Below are 18,992 nucleotides of genomic sequence, written 5' to 3' on the forward strand. Positions count from 1 at the left end.
TTTTATGCCTCTGAGAAGAAGCTCACTGTTTTCTTTGTTGCTGTTACCTGCAGTCAGTTCAGCCACAAAAAATGAATGAAAGAGAACAGCTAACACCTCTGAGGATAGACATGGGGTCATGTGAAGTGTGGAGGAGCTGAAGGCATGTGGGGCACTATCCCTAGCATACAGCTACTACCTGTAACAGCCACTCCTCCTGTACTTAATTACACCTGAAGTACTTCTGGAGTGCTCCTTGCTCCACCTGGAACATCTGTCCTCCCAGCCAGCCTCGTTTCCTGGAGGCTCTGTTTCCCTGGCTCTGCTCCAAAGGACAGGCAAGCTGCCCACCCCAGCTGCCCCCTCCCTGTGAGGCACGGCTGTGTCCAGGCTGGTGCTGTTATCAGGGTGATACAGGGTGTGGGCTGCAGTGTCTCAGCACTGCCTTTAGTCACGGGGCTGTTTCCCTCCCTCCCCCTGCTCTGGTGCTGAGCTGTGCTGGATCACAAGGCAGCGCTGCTGGCTGCAAGACAGGGAAGAAGTGGCTGTTCTGGCTCTCCCCAGCATTGCCTTGCAGCGTTAACACACCTTTTCTCTTCCTCATGTTGGGTTTTGGCAGCTGCTTTGAAGCTGTTCAGGAGAGAACCAGTCCAGGCAGTCAAAGGCTGCTGTTGGCAGATTCTTCCTGGCTGAGCCCAGAGGTGTTTTGCTGGGCAGCCTTGGCCTCTTTTCCAGTGTTCTCCTTAGTTTCCTCCAGCACTGGGCTGCTGGGAAGCCTGCCTTCTGGGCAGCACATAGAATCACTTGTGGTCAAAACTTTTCTAGGAACTCGTGCACGGAGCTGAGACATGTATGAGAAATGCATGTCAGTAATGAAGTCCCTCAGTAACTCTTTCCTAGTTCCTGTGCCAAGAACATGGTGCAAGCCCAGGGCTAAGACCCAGCTGCAGAAAAGCTTAGCTTGGCAGGGATCATGCTGAACCAAGGAGGGTGGTGAAGAGCTCTTCCTCAGCAGTGCCTCCAGTACATCCTGGGTGCTGCTGCAGGCGCAGCTCACAAGTGACAGTGAGAGGAATGACATGAAGGGAGGGTCAGCACAATTCCCTATCAGGTCTGCGTGGCACATCTGGCAAGCTTCCCCAAACTGAGCAGATCAATCACAGACTCCTGTTGCCTCTGTTAGAGTGGGTGCAAGTTGAATCACAGCGTGTGCAGCCAGGAGCTTGGCACAGACACAAGCAGCGCACCTGTGTTGGCAGGTCAGGTTTCTCTCACATCTGCTTCTGCTGCTTTTTCTGTAACAAGGCAGGAAGAAACCAAGGGAATAGAGGGTGAGAAGCTGCTGGTCAGAGGAGGTTATGCAACACGGGAGACACTGGCGTAATTACTGCAAGGCTCTGGTTTGCAGAGTCATTAGCAGTCAGTGCCCCGCCTTCACGCAAAGCCTGGCCAAGCCTCTGGAGAGCAGTTTTGCTGGTGTTGGGCTGTCATGGGCGCAAATGACCAGCAGTTGGGAAAAACTGAAAGAAGAGTTGGAAATACAAGAATAAAATGCAGATTTTATATCTCTACTGTGGTCTTTGCCTGCATGCCCACAGCTCATGGCCAAAATCAGCACTCAGTGTGGAAGCTAAGAATTTATTTCATCTTCTGGCTGAAGATGACCTGTCCTATGAAAACAAGCTGTGAGAGTCAGGATTGTTCAGCCTGGGAAAGAGAAGGATCCAGGGAGACTTTCTAGCATCTTCCAATTCCTAAAGCGGCTGCAAGAGAGCTGGAGAAAGACATTTTACAAGAGGCTGTGGTGGTAGGACAAGGGGCAATGTCTTGAAACTGACGGAGGGTGGGTTTATATCAGATATCAGGAAGAAATTATTTGCTGTGAGGGTGGTTGAAACACTGAAACAGGCTTCCCAGATAGGCTGTAGATGCCCTATTTCTGAAAGTGTCCAAGGCCAGACTAGATGGACAACCTGGTCTAGTGGAATATGTCCCAGTCTATGGCAGGGAGTTGAAACATGTTGGTCTTTAAGGTCCCTTCCAACCCAAGCCTTTCTATGATGCTGTGATCCGATTATCCATTGAAGAGGAGCAGGTACATGAGCAGCCCTGCCTTGTTTCCTACAGCAGCACCTTACCTCATGGCACTTGGAAAGTAATGTCTCAGAAAAAGCAAAGAATAAATTGTGTAGGCCAGGGTGGGAAGACCTTTTATGATATATCATGCTATAGTTCAGGTGAAATGTATAGGATTTGTACATTTGCTCTCTCACAGAGAGCAAATACCAGCCTTTACTGGGCTGAGTGAGCCGGAGCAGCACCCAGAAGAGGATCAGGCAGCCTGTGGATCCCCTGAGAACTGCATTTCATTCCCCATCGGACTTAAGCTGAGCTCTGAGAGGAAGGATAGGAACAGAAACACAGGCATGGTGTGCTGAGAAGACCCAGCACACAGGAAGGTGGGAAGAGCAGCAAGAAGGATTTGCAATCCACAGAAGTGAGAACTGGAAGTGCTCCTCTGGGCCTGAGGTCTTGGGAGGAATTTTATTTCATAACCTGGGCCTCAGTAGTCATCCCCCTACACGCCTTCTCTCTAACTGATGCTTCACACCATCCTTTAGAGAGTTTCCCTAACCTGCTTCCTTGTTTTTGCAGGAGGGTTTAGTGCCCCTTTGTTACGTCCCTCTGAGGTATCCTTTGCATTTGAATAATCTCAGCTGCAGACATTTTAGCCAATCACTTCTGAACTAAGATCTGCTCCAAGTTAGTCTTGTCCTATCTGAACTAAAGCTTTGTCTTGCCTTTGGCCCTTGGTGTACCTGGCCAGCAACTCCCCATCAGGCTGGCTGAAACAGAAATTGTCACTCTCCTTCCATTCTCAACCTTTCCTGTTTTCTTTTTTCACAGTTCTGTTTTTTCTCCTCCTCTCCACAGTCTGGCCATCATCTCTGATGTACATTTGAGTTTTAGGAATGCAAACCTGTAATCCAAGCACTGGTATGGCACTTACACTCTTTTCACAAAACTGGCAAGCCTTCATGTTGTTTGCTTTCTTCCTGGACAACTTTAAAAGAGTATGTTGACATGTTTCCTTCTCCAAAAGTGTCTTAAAAACTGATGTGGCCCTCTGTAGCAATGCATCTGAACAGCTTGGGCTGTGATGTGCTCCAGCCAAACCGTATTTAGAGTTTATTACCAGACCCTCTGGAATTTCTCAAGGTTGTTGAGACATAAGCTATTCTAAAAATAAGAAAGAAGAGTCTGGAAAGCAAGAAAACAGGAGCACAAGAGCCAGACAACAGAGGACCTGGGCTAGAACCAGTCCTGTGCCCTGAGGGGTGCATGCAGAGCACGTGGACGGGATGGGGCACCAATGAAAAGATGCATGTTCATGTGAACAGTTGTTTTAGAATGTATAAATAGGTGTGTGATGTAAACAATAAATGGCTTCTGTGAAATCATATTGGTTTGTTGGTCAGAAGTCCTGAGCTCCCGCAGTCCTCAGCCCAGACAAGGGCTACTCCACACTACCCTTAGCCTCACTCCAGCCTGTGTCAAGTGACCATGGAGTGTTGTGACAGCACCTCTGAGATACAGTCTTTTCCTATCTTCCAGATAACTTTGTTATCCATACCAAGTCCTCATGTGGTGTGACTTTGCTGTGCAACAACATTTAGGACTGGCTACTTGACAAGGGCTTTGTTTATCAGCTTGCTCCTCCTGGTGCACCACAAGAGCATAGAACCTACTGTGAGATTTAGGGGACAAACCAGTGCCAGGTTCTGGCTGTGAGGGTGGCCAGTGGGGTGTGGCTGGAGCAGATGGAGGAGCAATGCTGGTACACATTTTCACCAATGCTCTGCTTAATCTTTTTTCCGACCAAAGCATCATTTTGTCTAGTGGTCCTTGCTGGGTTGTTCTTCTGTAAGAGAACCTGATTGCTTTTGATTCATTCTGCATTGTTTTGCATCCTAGAAATCCTAATTAATTAATTTCTCAGAGTTACAGAATCACAGAGTGGGTAAGATTGGAAAGGACCACATTTGGTCCAACTTCCCTCTTCACTCAGTGTCAATCTAGAGCACTTTGCAGAGGATTGAGCCCAGATGGTTCTTGAATATCTCCAGTGAGGGAGACTCCTCAATACATAGTGAAAGAGTATTTAAATTTGCTTTAACCTGCTATTACTTAATATGCTTTTGTTCCTATACCGTAAAATTAAACAACTAATAATTTCCAAATTACTTCAGTAATTTACTTTCACTGCAAATGGTTTGTTGACACATTAGTTTGTCTCCCTTGGCTTTCTTCTTTGCCCTATGCATTTGATTTTCCCTGTCCCCTTTTCTGCTTCTTCTTAATTCCACTATACATTCTCTGAGAAGGAAGAGAGAAAACAAGTAACTGATTCCCAGCCCATTTTCCCAGTTGGTGATAACTGGTCTGAACTCCTTTGTCCAGTTAGAGCTTCTTCTTGTAAATTGGACCTACCTGCACTTGAATTTGTCTTTTTATCCCCTAGCTTTTATTATGAGACCTTGCTCATTTTCACTACACTGCATTCTTCAGCTTCGCCATCAAACTCTTCCTCCTGACTGCTCACACACAGACCATTTATGAATACATCAAAAATCAAAAGCCCTAGCACAGATCCTGGTGGGACACACTGTTGTGTTCCATTTTAAATGCTGGCCATTTTCCATTCATTATTTTCTGCCTTGCTATTTACCATGGGAATAAGCACGTTGTGGAGGAGAGCAATTAAGGACATTTGGGGTGGGATATTTCCAAAAATGTTTTGAACATCCAGTAACATCCATCTGTACAGTCACAGTATTTAAACTGGATTCCTCATTCCTTTAAAGAGTGAGATATTACTTTCTTCTGCTAGAGTGGGATTCTTCCTTCCACTTTAATCCCATGTCTCTCTGTGCCCATGGATGCTGTTCCATGGCACTCTGTTGGAAATCCTCCAGAGCTCTTGGATAAATGCCATTTACACAATTTACAGTTTGTGTTATCAATTTGTTTTTAAACATACTCTGCTAACTGCTTTCACTTGAATCATCTGTCCCTCCAAAAAGAGATTGTAGGATGTGAATTTCTCTTCATTGTTTTTTGGTGTGGATTACTTATTTTGCTTTTCTGCTGGGTCTCTACCTTCTCTGAATGGTCTTTCACACTTCTGTTATACTATTTATGGCAAACTTCCACGGTGACGATGGTTTTTGTGGGGTTTTTTTTGCTTGGAATGGTTTGGTGGTTTGGGGTTTGGGTTTTTAGTTTTAGTTTTTTAGCTTATCACTCTAACAGACTCTGTTACGGTTTTCCATTTAATTTGTTGTGATTACTCTTCTGCAGAGAATTGCTGAAGGTGTTGAAATATCATCAAATTTGTGAGTTGTATCTTCCTATATGTCTCATTTTCCCTTTTGCACACTAATAATTTCATTTTTTGGAATTTGGAATTTCCTGAAAACCCATTAGGAAATCCTATCAGCCACACTTTTGCTTCTTGCAGCCAACTTGAAACATCACTTCGGATTTCAGTAGTTTCATCCTGAACTCTTTCAGAGCCACTTTGGAGGAGGCTGGAACGTGGAGGACACTTCACAAGGGCAGGCAGCGATAGGATTAAGGGAAATGGCACTTAGAGGAAAGAGCATACATTTAGATTGGGTATTAGGAAGAAATTCTTTACTGTGAGGGTGGTGAGGTGCTGGCACAAGTGTCCCAGAGAAGATGTGGGTGCTCTATCTTTGGCAGTGTTGAAGGCCAGGCTGGATGGGGCTCTGAGCAACCTGGGATAGTGGATGGTGTTCCTGCCCACAGGAGGGGGTTGGAAATAAATGATCTTAGGGCCCTTTCCAACCCAAACCAATTTGTGATTTTACAAAGCGTGCAGAGAAGATGCAGAATTAATGCCCATGCAGGACCTGAGTCCAGCAGCAAAGTTATGCTATGTCTTTAGCCCCTCCTCTGGTACATTCACACTTGCATGAGGCTCTGGGAATTTTTGCTCTCATCACATGTAGGTTTCCAGCAGAATCTCTGGAGGAAGCACAGAGTATCTGAGGCTTATAACTGCTCTGGAGATTTTCAGAGTGCGTTTTGGTCTGTGCATCGAGTTTGCGTACTGTGTCTGGTGTCGGCTCTTTGTATCACAGATCCTGGCAGCTGACACACAGGGGAACCCCCTGTGTACCAAAGATTTTGTTCCCAAAGCTGTGCTTGGCTTCCAGTCAAGCAAAAACATTTGGCAAATTAGGGTGTTGGAAAATTAGTAAGAAACGCCACACTGTCAGGAGACCTGCAAGAGAGTTTCAAAGTGTTTCTCCTGCTGCTTTTGTGCTTTGGAGGTGTCTGCCAGCAACTGAGCCCTGCTGTGGCTCGTCTGGCAGACATCAGCTCAATTGCTCAGTCCCTGCCAGAGGCATTGTCTCACCAAATATTGGCTGAAATGACAGCAGCAGCACAGCTGAGGGCCTGCTGAGCAGAGAGTGCACCAGCCTCACCACACTGCATGCACTGTGCCGGCAGGAGAGCAGGGGAGCAGAGACAGGTACACCTCCTGGAGCACAGCCCAGGGACAGTAAGGTGGCTTCCCTGCAGGAATGAGGCCATGACATCAGGCAGATCCCACCTGGGAATAGACAGTTGTCACTCTGTCTTAAGGCTGCTTGTGTCTTTGTATGCCTACAAGTTTGCTGTTATCCTGGGGGAAGATCGAGGGGGAATGGACTCCAATCCTGATGAGTTAGGTAATGGAAAATATTTGCCAGTGCAAGACACAGAAATGCTTCAGTAGAAACCAGCCTGGATCTGGCACTGTCGCCCACAGCTCAGTATTCCTAACATGAACCATTTCCTCAGAGCTGGTTTAAGGTGCCCACTGCACTTTGGAGCTGGGGTGGGGGGTTGTTATCATGGGTGCTGCTCCAGCTCCAAGCCAGCTCTGCACCGTACTGCTCACATCAGCCAGGAGCTACACCTGTGTCTTCACATCCACAGCAAGGTTAATTTACAAACTGTCCTCAAACAAGGGAGAGTTGGAGCTTTGGAGGGGACTTTGTATTCGAGATAGGGCTGAAAAAACATAACTCTGTGCTGTAGCCAACAACATTCAGCAACACTGGCTTTTAGCTTTCACTTGCAGTTTTATTCTGATTTCATCCAAATTTAGGTGCATCTGTTCTTGTTCTCAGTATCTAAATGCAGGACCTCTATCCCTAGATCCACTTCTCCTTAACTAGATTTTTCATTCCACTCTAACCTGTCTTAGAGAAAGAAGAAAGGGAGCTTTTCTGGAATAATCTGATTTCTTTGAGGAAGCATCACAGGATGTGGGGAGAGGCATGTTTGTGCTGAGGGCTCCAAGGAGAGGTGCCATTTTTCCTCAAGATCAGTGCAACTAGCCTGTCTCGTGCATGCATACTCTAACTCTGTGCAGCTCCTGTGCTCTGCTGGAGGCACAGGCCATTCCTCTGGTTCTGGGGCAAAAGAAACCTGGCTGCTTTTCAGCCAGATGGCTAATGGCTGGGGCAGGGGACAGCACTGCTAACACTGCTTCAAGGGCTTAATGAATTCCAAAATCACTGCTAACACTGCTTCAAGGGCTTAATGAATTCCAAAATCATGTGCTCCACGTGACAGCACTAATGCTTCCCTTCAGCAGCTCATTTGGGATTTGGTTAAAAACACATTTGCCTGACAAGTTCCCAGAGCTCGCTCCTGCTCTTTTGATCCTGTTATCCCCTCATGGTCCTGCCGCAGCAGAACGTGAGACAGGGACCGGGTCTCTGCAGGGCTGGGCACTCTGTGGGCCCCATTTCTGTCCCTGGGCATTACCTTGGCCGTGGGCATCAGAGCAAGGAGAGCAACACGACAAATCACAGGGAACATGGGACTTGAGCCTCTGTGATGGGAGTTCCTCAGTTTTTTTGCTGGGGCTTGTCATGTCCAGTCTTTCTTGGACAGATTTTTGTCATCTGTGGAAGATACAGTTTGAGAAAGAGTCTGCTTTGCAGTTTAATAAATAAATGGCCCAGGTTTCCCTGCAGCATGTGCAGATGACTTTGCAGTTGTTCAGGTTTTGTAACAAACACCTGGTGTTTTCTGCCTGCACTGGCCAAACTCAGTGTGATGTGAAGTTTTCTACTTCCTTTTCTCACATACATATTAAATATACATGTATAGTCTAAATAATCACATAATTCTCTGTTCTTTCAACAGTTTTGGTGATTAACATCTTTGTTCAGTGTTACCTTCCCAGTGGTTTGCTTCACACTGTCTTGGTATACCCTGTGCATGGTCAATTTTAACTTGAATGAGTCCTTCCCTGCCTCTCTCAGCCTAAAACTTCCCAGTTGCTCTTTTTTTTGCCTCCTTTATGTAAACTCTATCCCTTCCTGTAGGGGCTGCTGCCAAAGGAGATGATTGATCTAGCTGGACTTGTGTAGGAGAGGACAATCTACTGTTCACATAGGGGTTTTTTTGATAGCTGTTTCTTGTCTTTCATTTGTAGCATGAACTTTGACTTGGCAGAGTCCTGTCTATGTCATCCTCATAGGAGGTGAAATGTGGAGCTTTTTGGATGGAAGAATGTCAGTCCAGATCAAATGCAAAGAATCTTCATTACTCTTGAGTCCTGATAATGTCTGTCAGAGGAATGGGTATAGCACTGAGAAGTGCTTCATAGGAAGAGGTAGTTAAATTGGGGCAGTAAGTCACAGTCCTGTGATTGCCTGACTTAATGAGACTTAATTTGTTATTGCTTAGTGTTTTGCTGACTTTTCTTCCCACCTCTAAGAAAATGGGATCTTATGTGTCAGACAAATAATATGCTGCAAGACTGTGGGATGAGGAAATTATCTGCATCTGATGGAACTAAAACTGTACTCCCTGCATTCCTGTTGTAATTATACCTGTTAGAGAAGAGTCTCTGTGTAACATGAAGGTCTAATTAAACTGCAACGAGGAAAGAACTTGTCAGTTCATGGTGTATCAAGTTCGCAAGAGACCACAGAACCACACGGCCAGAAGTCTGTGGTGGCCCAGGGGAAGGCTTTCATGTAGTCCTTACATCATGCAAGGCCTCCAGCCAGGCAGACTCTGGGCATGTGTTGGCTTTGCTGCCAGCACTTGGCTCATCCCACCTCATTTTCTGTCTTCTCAGACTGTCCACTTGAGACTGGTTGTGCGTCTGGAAAATGCCCAGGGCTGCCTCCCCACCTGGGGACAGTCTCCTTTCCTGGTGGCTCTGCTCTGTTCTGGCATCACTTGAGCAGCAGTGGGAATTGGTTCCTCTTGCCTGCTGCACTGTTCAGAGCATCTTCCCTCCTTCTGCTCTCTGGGCTGCCTGCTGCTGCTGCTCTCTCCTGGAAGCACACTGCTAGGAAGGTCTGCACAGACTTGTGGTCAGGCTGGTCTGGGCTTTTACACTTTCCTTGCAGGTCAGGGCAGATGGGCACTGGTGTCATGCAGAGCCAGGGGTTTTCTCATGCTGCCCCTGAGGTCCTGCACTCCTGCCTGAGGCAGCAGCAAAGGTTACACTACATGCCATGGGTTAGTACATACGGAGTCTACTTTGTGTCTTGTTGCAGCATGCTCTGAGCCCAGCCCACAGCACATCCACAGGAGCTCATAGAGTCACAGGATAGATTAAATTGAAAAAGGACATGATCCAGATAATCTCTGCCATGGGCAGAGATGCCTTTCACTAGACCAGGTTGCCCAAAGCCTCAGCCAGGGGGTGCCATGGGTGGGGCAGCCACAGCTTCTCTGGGTGACCTGTGCACCACCCTCACTATTAGAAACTTCTTCCTCATATTTAATCTAAATTGACCCTTTTTCAGTTTTAGATCATTGCCCCCGTCCTATCACAACAGGCCCTGCTAAAAGGTTTGCCCCTATCAGATCCAGCAGTCCCTCTAGCAGTGACAAACGATCCCAGGAGAGCCTGGTTCCTTCTGTTAACTTCTGAACCAAGGGTTGCCTGGTCTGGAGCACGTCAGCAGCAAAACTGATGCTAAAAAAAGCCATGAGAGGTTATAAAGAGTTTCAGGTGAAAAAGTACTGGAAGAATGTTGTGCAGAAAGCTGCATGGGGTCAGGTCCCCAGCTGCTAGATGAACATCTTGGGAACACTCCTGCTGCATTTTTCTGCCTGCATCACCTTCCTCAGGCATCACGCGTGTCAGGAGCAAATGTGACTGAAGAGGAGATTCAGGAACAACTGGGTCAGAGACCTGCAAAGGCCAGCTTGCTTGGTAGCACTGTTTTGGTGAGCTGTTGGGGCTGTAGAAAGATTTGTTAGGGAATCCACTGTGTCTACAGGAGGCAAAAATCATTAGCTGGTCTGTAGCACCACTGCGGGCTGTAGGTAGACGACCCCAAACTGAGCTGCTTGGCCCTGAGACACCCCAAAGCCCTCATGCTCTGGGATTGCTTCCTGCAGTTCAGGGGCAGAGCTGCTGGATAACACCCCTCTGCCTTGTGCTGCTGCCAGCCAAAAGGCACGGATTAGGGTAGTGAAGGAACCTGGTGCACGTGATACCAAGGTCCTGCCAAGAAACCCAGGGAACAAAATGATTTTGCCAGTGCACCTTCTTCAGCCAGTGCTCCTCTCCAGAGCTAAATGTGGAGCTTAAGCCCAGGAAAACCAGGAGAGGAGCACACAGGGAGAGGCAGAACCACCCTGGGAAAAACAGCAGTTAACTGGGAGATGCTGTGGTGAATAGAGACATCCTTGCCTCTTTTCCACAATCCCCTCCCAGGAGTCAACAGCACCATCCCCCTTGCACAGCTGTGAGCAGGAGGAACACAAGGCTCACACATGTGTCTGCTGCCCTGCACCCCTGTCCTGCTCCAGATGCTATCCAAATTCTGGGCTGCCCCTCTGCCTCCTTCAAGGAAGGAGATTTTTAGAAGTTGTGCAGGGGCCTCCCCAGGACCTGGCAGCAGCACATTTCTATAGGCTTTCCCCACGCTCTTCGCCATCTCAGCTCAGACTGTGCTGCCGATCACGTCCACCCCAACACCCTGCTGGCAGAGCTATCTGTGGGTTTTATCGCCCAACAATGCGTGCAATGTTATTGTGCTAAAAAGAAAACAAAGCCTAATCCATTTTAAATTAAAACAGTGCCCCAGTGTCATGCATCTGATGCAGACATGGTCTGGCAGCGCAGTCCTGCCGGCTCCCCAAAGGCTTCACCCGAGAGGTGCTGGGCTGTTCACTCCATTCCCAGCAGCCATCAGCCACAGCCTTAGGGCTGGGGGGGCTGGTTTTCCCAGACCCCTCTGGTCTGAAGCCCCTGGGCTGGTCTGCCTCCTAAAATGCTGTGTCACTTAGAGGTGGAGCACTGCCATGTGCCAGAAGTTAGCAGCAGACAGAAACCAGGGGAGACAGAACTGGAAGGAAAGGTTGATAGGACAAGAGGAGATGGCTTCAAATTGCACCAGGGAATGTTTAAATTGGATATTTTTCTCACCTTTAATTGAAAGGGTGATAAAGCATTAGATTAGACTGCCCAGGTTAGTGGTGGAATTGCTGTCCCCAGAAGTGCAAAAACCATGTAGATACTGGCACTTGGGGACAGGGTTTAGTGGTGGATCTGTCAGTGCTGGGGTAATGGCTGGACTCAATAGTCTTAGAGGCCTTCTCCAGCCTAAATTATTTTATGATTCTGAAGTGGTATAAGGCTACAATAGAGGCTTTGGCAGGTCTGGCTTAGGGTTTACAAAGTCTCAAATGGACTTAAGAGGGGATGACCATGGGTATGGTGTTCACAAAGTAGGGCACTGGTCCTTACAGCACAAGACACCATTTTATGGCTGTACTGCCTCTGTTCTAAGAAATTTGTTCCTGTGATGATGCCTCACATCACAGCAGCACTAGAGTCTGCTCAGGAGGCAAGGCTGGCCCCGGGGTTGCTGCCCAGCCAGGACTCTTTCCCAACCCTTCTCCAGGTGATTTTGATTCCAGCTGATGTGTGGATGGACATTGGCCACAGATGTGCACAGCAGAACTCTGGTGCCCAGACTGGGTTGCATGGTGGAAAACAAGGCTCTGTGGTTGTGATAAGCAGGCTCATCTCCACCTTTTCTTCATCCCCAGATCTAGCAAGAAGAATAAAGTTTCATCCCATTGTGATGAAGGACATGCTGTGCCCTGCTGTGCAGAGCTGTTTGGCTTGTTTGATACACAGGTCTTTTATGTTTGCACTATTGTGCAGCAGTCATGGGTGTGAGCTTTGCTCTGTAGCCATCACGTGGCAGCGAGCCCTGCCACTGGGATCTCTGGCTGCACGTCCCTTCTGAGATCCCTGCCTGTCTCTCCTCTGCTGCTTGTCACTGCATGCAGCAGAGCCTGGTCCCCATGTGGAAGGTAAGGACGGGCACCTGCTGAGGAAACTTAAGACCTGTTAGATATTTATAAGCCTTAGGTGGCCATGAGTAAAACCCCTTTTTTTTGTGCACTGCATCTCTCTGCAGCTGACCAGTGCCCTTCTGTGAAAGATGCAGCCCCTGCCCCATGGCTGTGTATGTGCTGCTGGCACAGAGAGGTGCCAGGGGATGAGCTGTGCTGGGCTGTACTGCTGTGGGGGAGTCTCCTCAGCACATGTTAGAGCCTCATGATTTCCATGTGTCTTTCTGAGTCTCCTCTGTCACAACCCTGCAAGTGTCATTTGTGAATCTGACTTCCTTTCCCTCAGAGTATTTTGCCAGCTCATCTGTGACAGGGATGATTCTTAAGAGCAAAGGTGAAAGAGGACATTGACATTCCTTGACCCTGGGATATCCTGGTATGTGTTAAAAAGACCTCCAATTTTCTGTCTGTGGGCTTCCATGACAGCAGTGCCAGAGATGCTCAGGGCATGTGAACTTCACAGCTCAGCTTCTGAGGGTGTTTGACAGCAGAGCAGTTCTCTCCTGCTGCTAAACAACCTGCTGGGATGACTGTCAGGACCTCTGCTCAAACTGGCTCTATATGGGGGTAATCTCTAGTCTGGAGGTTAATACCAGGACCCTCTGGCAAAATCCCAGCTGTGCTCAAGGTGAGGATTTATTATGAAGCCTGAGATGGGTCTCTTCATAATCATGGCACATGAAAGCCAAGCATGAGGGCAGGGAGCAGGGCAGGCTTAGGAAATACAGGGTTTTTCCTTGAAAATCCAGATGTTAGAAAATAGTATTGAGTATGAAGCAGAATGGTATGAATTCCTCCCAGGATACTGTGCCAGAAGGAGCTAATGCTTTTCCAGACAAGGATGAATTACAATGAATCACAGAATAGTTTCAATTGGAAGGGACCTCAAAGATCATCTTCTTCCAATCCTCCTGCCCTGGGCTAGGACACCTTCCAACCTGGATCTTGGATTAGTATGTGGGAACAGAGAAGGGATTCCTCTTCCATGAGCAGTTTTGATGACGCCGTGGCTCATGTAAAGTGTCCTGCTCTGGTGTCCACATCTTTGAAATAACTTTGATGGAAAATTGGAGAACTCACAGGAAAAAATCATGGACTCTCAGGCTGGAAATGGGTCCTCCAGAGATTAATTTAAATGGCTTTGTTTTATTAATTTATCAAAGTGGCTGTTGAGGGGTACTTCAAGTGAGATATGGGAAAATACACAGGGGCAGTTCAGAATCCTGGACTGGCCACGCAGCAGAATGAGATACAGCAGCATGGTGTTAGTCAGACTAATGAAAACAAAGTGTGTAATTGCAACATTCATTGAAGCAGAGTTCTTAGAAAAATCCTAAGCCCCCTGAAGGTTTATGAGCTCCAGCTCTGTGTTTCCCAGAAGTGAACACTGGATCCTGTGAAAGCTGCCAGGCTGGGTGCCAGGGTGATTGGGTAAAGTCATGCCTGGCAGAATGGTCTGGCAACTCTTCGCACCTCTAAATCTCTAACCTGCCACTGGGATTCTCCATCTCAGGTACTTTTTATTTTATTTTAACTGCTTTAGGTCAATGAGACACTGTAACAATAGTTGTGTGGTTATTTTTAAACTACTCTTCCACAAATTCCCCTTTCTTCATATATTTGCCTTGTAGTCTCATGGCCCCAGCAGAGGCTTTACTACTCTAGTCCCCTTTTTGAAGAAGTTCTTAAGGAGGAAAAAGTCATCACGCAGTACATGACACAGTCATCCACCATGCCAGTGGTCTGTCTGAGTAGTCCTAACCAGCACCAAGAATCTCCTAAGCAGTGAAAACATGTTTGGTTTCTAGGGTATAGAGCTTGCAGTGCTGGGGAAATTTCACCAGAAAGAATTTCACAATTTTCTGTAAATTATAGGCAAGATCCTCAACTCTGCTAGTTTCTTATTCGTTGAGATACTGTTTCTCTTTCCCTAATGACAGTTCTCCACGGGGGAGTAGCTTGGTAGCTTCCTGTGACTCTAACACAACTCAGAGTTTGCTCTGAAGCTGCTTGCACCAGCCAGGGCTTGCTCAATTTAAACATCCACAGAATTAGCCTGAGCTGGTGGTCATTAACACGGATTCTTAGATGTGTGGAAATTATTGTATACGGGCTGGTTACAGAAAATAACCTTATATCCACTGATAAAAGTTTAATTACAGGGAGTGAAAGGTTACAAATGTTTACAATCGTGACAATTTCTAGAACAGAAGTAAGAGCAATAAATTACAGAAACCAGTTAATGAAATCACCTGGACTGAGAAGCACGAGGACTTGGCATGGAACAAGGAGTGGCATGGAATTTTTTAGCTCTCTCAGTACAAAAAACATTTGAAATTAGTGTCCTGAATAATGTCTAAATATTTTAGAAGGTGACTCCAGCCTTCTGTGCTTGTATATCTATGGTGAATGATATTGAGGATGAACAAAGAATCTGAGCAATAATAAAAGTGGTAAATGAACAAAGCATGTGGTGACTCAGAGGTCGACTTGTGCATGGAAAACCTGAGAATTGTTCCCACCTTAGAATCAGCAAAGGAAAGTCCAAAGCTCCATGAAAGGGTCTTTAGTAATCTTCGATGGTGAACAGCAGAGAGGAGGGGAACCTGTGTGAAGGTTAAAAATTCAGTGTTAGGTGTGACTCCTCAACCAGTCAAGCATCCACCTCCACCTTGTGAGACCGGGGAAGAGAAAAAGAGGACAAAATAAAAAACAGGTGTAAGGACAGGCTACCCCATACAGAATAAAGTCTAGAAATTAAGGTGTTCAAAAGGGCTTGAAACCACCCTAAGACCTGAAAGAAGAAACAGTTGGGCTACAGGTCTGGTATCCAGCCAGAGGCAGTGTCACAGCAGAGAATAAAAAAAGGTACCTTGCTTTCAGTGGAGAAAAGGAGCCTGGATGTCTTTGGAAGAAGAAAATTTATGGAGTAAGCAGGAAGGATAAAAAAAGGAATGCAAATTTGCTACAATGATTTTTTAGTTTACTAATCTAGATTCTCCCTGGACAAAGGAAATGTTCTGGGTTCTTTTACCAGGATTTCAACACATTTTTAAAGCAATTTCAAATGTGAGTATTAACTAGAGTCAAGATGAGAAGGAATGCAAAGATACAATTTTCAAAAAGGGAAAAATAATGGGTTATCTTAAAGAAAAGAAGCCCTGCACTGTAAAGAAGATTACTGAAAATGCACTGAAGTGGATTTTAGGACCCACACTCTTAAACACTGTCATTAGGGACCTTCACAATGAAACACACTGGGAAACACTGCTGTGCAGCTGAAAATCAACTGGTTGCAGCAGAGGTGTGAAGACTGCCTGTCATGGAACTTTGTGTTCCTGAGTGCTGATGAGCTGCTAATTAGGATTCCTGGTATAAAGTACTAGAGGTAAATAAAAAAATTAAAAAAAAAAAAGACCATGCAAACCACCTAATTGTGTGCTTACTGTAGTGGTTTCACATGTGGCAGGACAAAGGTTTTCCATGCAGATTAGAGATGTAATTTAGCATGTCTACATTCAGAAAAGGTTACTTAAACCTTGAGGAGGTGCAGAGGGTTAACGAGATCCTGAGTAGAATGGAAATTTAGTCTCCAACAAGCTAAACTCTTTCAGACTTCGTTCTAAACTTTCAAAACACAGTTTAAGAAGGGATAGAGTTGCTGCCTATAAATATACCAGGAATAAATGCTGCCAAAAGGGCAGCCTTCACATACAAGCAAATAAATTCACTTGAAAGAAAAATTCAAAGAAGATTCCTAAATGCTGGGGTTTTATAATAAGACCAAGAAAACACAGGGCAGGAGGATGACCACTGCTTTCCACATGTGGCTTCATCAGGTTGGGAGGGAAGCCACAAAGCTGATTTTTAAAAAGAGGAATCAAACTCAATGCCCAGGCAAGGATTTGTCAGTCCTAATTTTGACACAGCTATAGGTAAAACTCTTGTTCTGCTTGCTGCAATTAAAAGGATTGATGTATTCACTGCTAAAGAGAGACTGTGAAACACCTCAGTGTTCTCGGAAGTGCTTGCCTGTTTCAAATCTCTATATTTTTGTCCTGCTGGAACAAGAATATACCTGCTGCTTGTCAGCAGCTGCTGGGGAGATTGCTTTCCTACCTGGAACATACTGACACAAGGATCCAGAGGCTCCTATGTAGATTTTGTCTGAAGTCAGACTTTTTCAGTTGAAAGAAGTTTTGATATTTTGAGACCCAGGTCTGGAAGCAAGCTTCTTAAAATTAAATTCTGCTTCCCATTATTCAAGTTGTTTTTAACCAAAAGGCAACAATGAGCATGTAAACACTATACATTATAAATAGTGTATACAAGCACAAAAAAGTGCATTTTAAACCACCCCTACTACAGCTGCTAGAATTCATAGTTTTAGATCAGCTCACACACCTCAGGTTGGCCCAAGTTCAGGAGCTCCCAGGCCACTTTGTTCTCCTGGCTACCTGCATCCTACAGTTTGGCCACAAAGAGCAGACTGGGATCTAGGCTAGGTCTAGAACCCCACAGCACAGGCACTGGGGTTCCTCTGAAACTATGTGCTATTACCCTAGACATCCGAGGGAAAGCAACTAGCTAATTAACACTCCTCAAAATATCCCTTGTCATCCCACCCTCAGGCACTGGAAGCTGAGTATTCCCTGGAGACTCTGAAATTGTGTTGGTGTAGGGCTTGGGCAGCTGATGGCACCAGCACAACGAATGTACAGATGTGGAGATGAAAGTAAAGATGTGCAATTGATGCACTTGCAAAGCAGGCTAACATCCCCTCAAAGGAAAGACTGTTGCTTAGTCAATTCTACCAAATCTCAGTAATGAATCACCAATTGCAGGTACCTGTACCTGGGATTCACTTCAGTGAGTGACATAGACCAGCCTGATTTTGTTTGGAAATCATCCACAGAATTTAACTCTAAATTGTTCAATAGGCAGGATAGCAGCACGAATAAAACAGTGTCTGCTGTTTTTGACATTAAAAGTAACAGACAAAAAGCCCTCAATGAGCTCAGGAATTCACTAGTATGTCCCGTGGGAAAGAATTACTGGTACAATTTTGAATCAGGCCCAGAGTGCCAAAATTCTTCTAGACATCCAAGCCTTTCCTTAACATGAGTTAATTTTCCTGGGAATGACATCCTTTTCCTGAGAATAAACCCTTTTACAAGCATTTAGAGGTTGTCCCTCCCTACAGCACTGGAGCTAAAACAAGACCAGCCAGTGTTTCCAGAAGTACACCCACTCTATCTCAGCCTGGTGCATCTTGTGCTGCGCAGGATTGGAGAAGCTCCCTGGTACGCCAGTGCTTTGTGCCTCGGGCTGGATCCGTGCTGAGCTGGGCACAAGTTTGGTGCTGTGTATTTCCAGACAGCTCACAGCAAAGAAGGGCACAGAGCTGGGCTGTTTGCAGAGGGCTGAATCCCTCTGATCAGATCTCCCCTGACATAATTCTGATGGAGAATCCCAGGGGACAGCTTTTGGTGAAGATATAGCACTGGTGTGAACCTTGTACAAGACAACAAACCCCTTGCGCTCTTCCCTGTGTGGCCTGCAACGCTCACAGAATGTGGCTGTGATTTACAGACTCCAGCATTCCCAGGAGACACTATCCAGACCAAGTGCCCTGATGATGGAGTCACCTTTCATTCTAAGTGTCCACAGCTGCCAAGTGTCATCTCTACAAAAGAGCTGACAAAGTGTAAGAGATCACAGGTGGAAAGAAGACACGCGCAGTTACAGCAGCCGTGATATGATATGCTCATCCTCAAAGAGCAATAGAGAGGGAGGACAGTGAAACCTAAGAAAGCCAGGGCAGCAAAGAGAATGCAGGGTAACCTCCCTGGAGAAGCAAGCAGAATTGATAGACTCAGGTGTGAGGTGAGAAACTCCACAGGGCTTGTCTTCAACAATAGGGTAGACTGAGTCTGTTATTCCTCTGCTGTATACAACTGCCTTCTTCTTCTCCCTTCAGGATAAAGACCATTTAGATAAACGACAGGATCATGAGCAGGAAAAAGCATTGGAATGACAGTTTATGGTTTTTTTCCTCCCACAGCCGTGTTTCCTTGAGCCTTGGCAAATGTCCTCTTATCCGATGGTTCAGTTTATCTGGTATTGGAAGGGGCAAGGTGGATCAGGATAATCACATTGATTCCACCTGCAGGTCAACCCTAGAGGCACAGTTTTCTGTCAAGGCCAGGAGAGAGCAACCATCTCTGGCACAGCCCACAGCCGAAGGCCATGGTGCCAGGTAGCCAATGGCCAGCAGCTTATGTCTCCAGCTGCAAACTTTTTGGCACATATTCCTTCTGCTCTGCACAAAATCCAGCCCCAACCAGATCTTCTGTACCGCTTGATGGATCTTGAGCCTTCTTGCAGCAATGGCAAGCCTGTGGATATGGATGTATCCACATAGCTCTGCTGAGCACATTCATAAAGGAAGGTGTTGGGTTGACCAGTGGTTTGGGCTGGGAAAGAGCTGGGCAGACTGGTTTAGCAGAGGCGTGGAGCCTATGGGGCATGGCAAAGGGCTGGGACTCTGGCAGTGCTGCAGAGCAAGGCACAATATCCCACTAACT

Source organism: Poecile atricapillus, chromosome Z, assembly GCF_030490865.1.
Source record: "Poecile atricapillus isolate bPoeAtr1 chromosome Z, bPoeAtr1.hap1, whole genome shotgun sequence".
NCBI lineage: Eukaryota > Metazoa > Chordata > Aves > Passeriformes > Paridae > Poecile > Poecile atricapillus.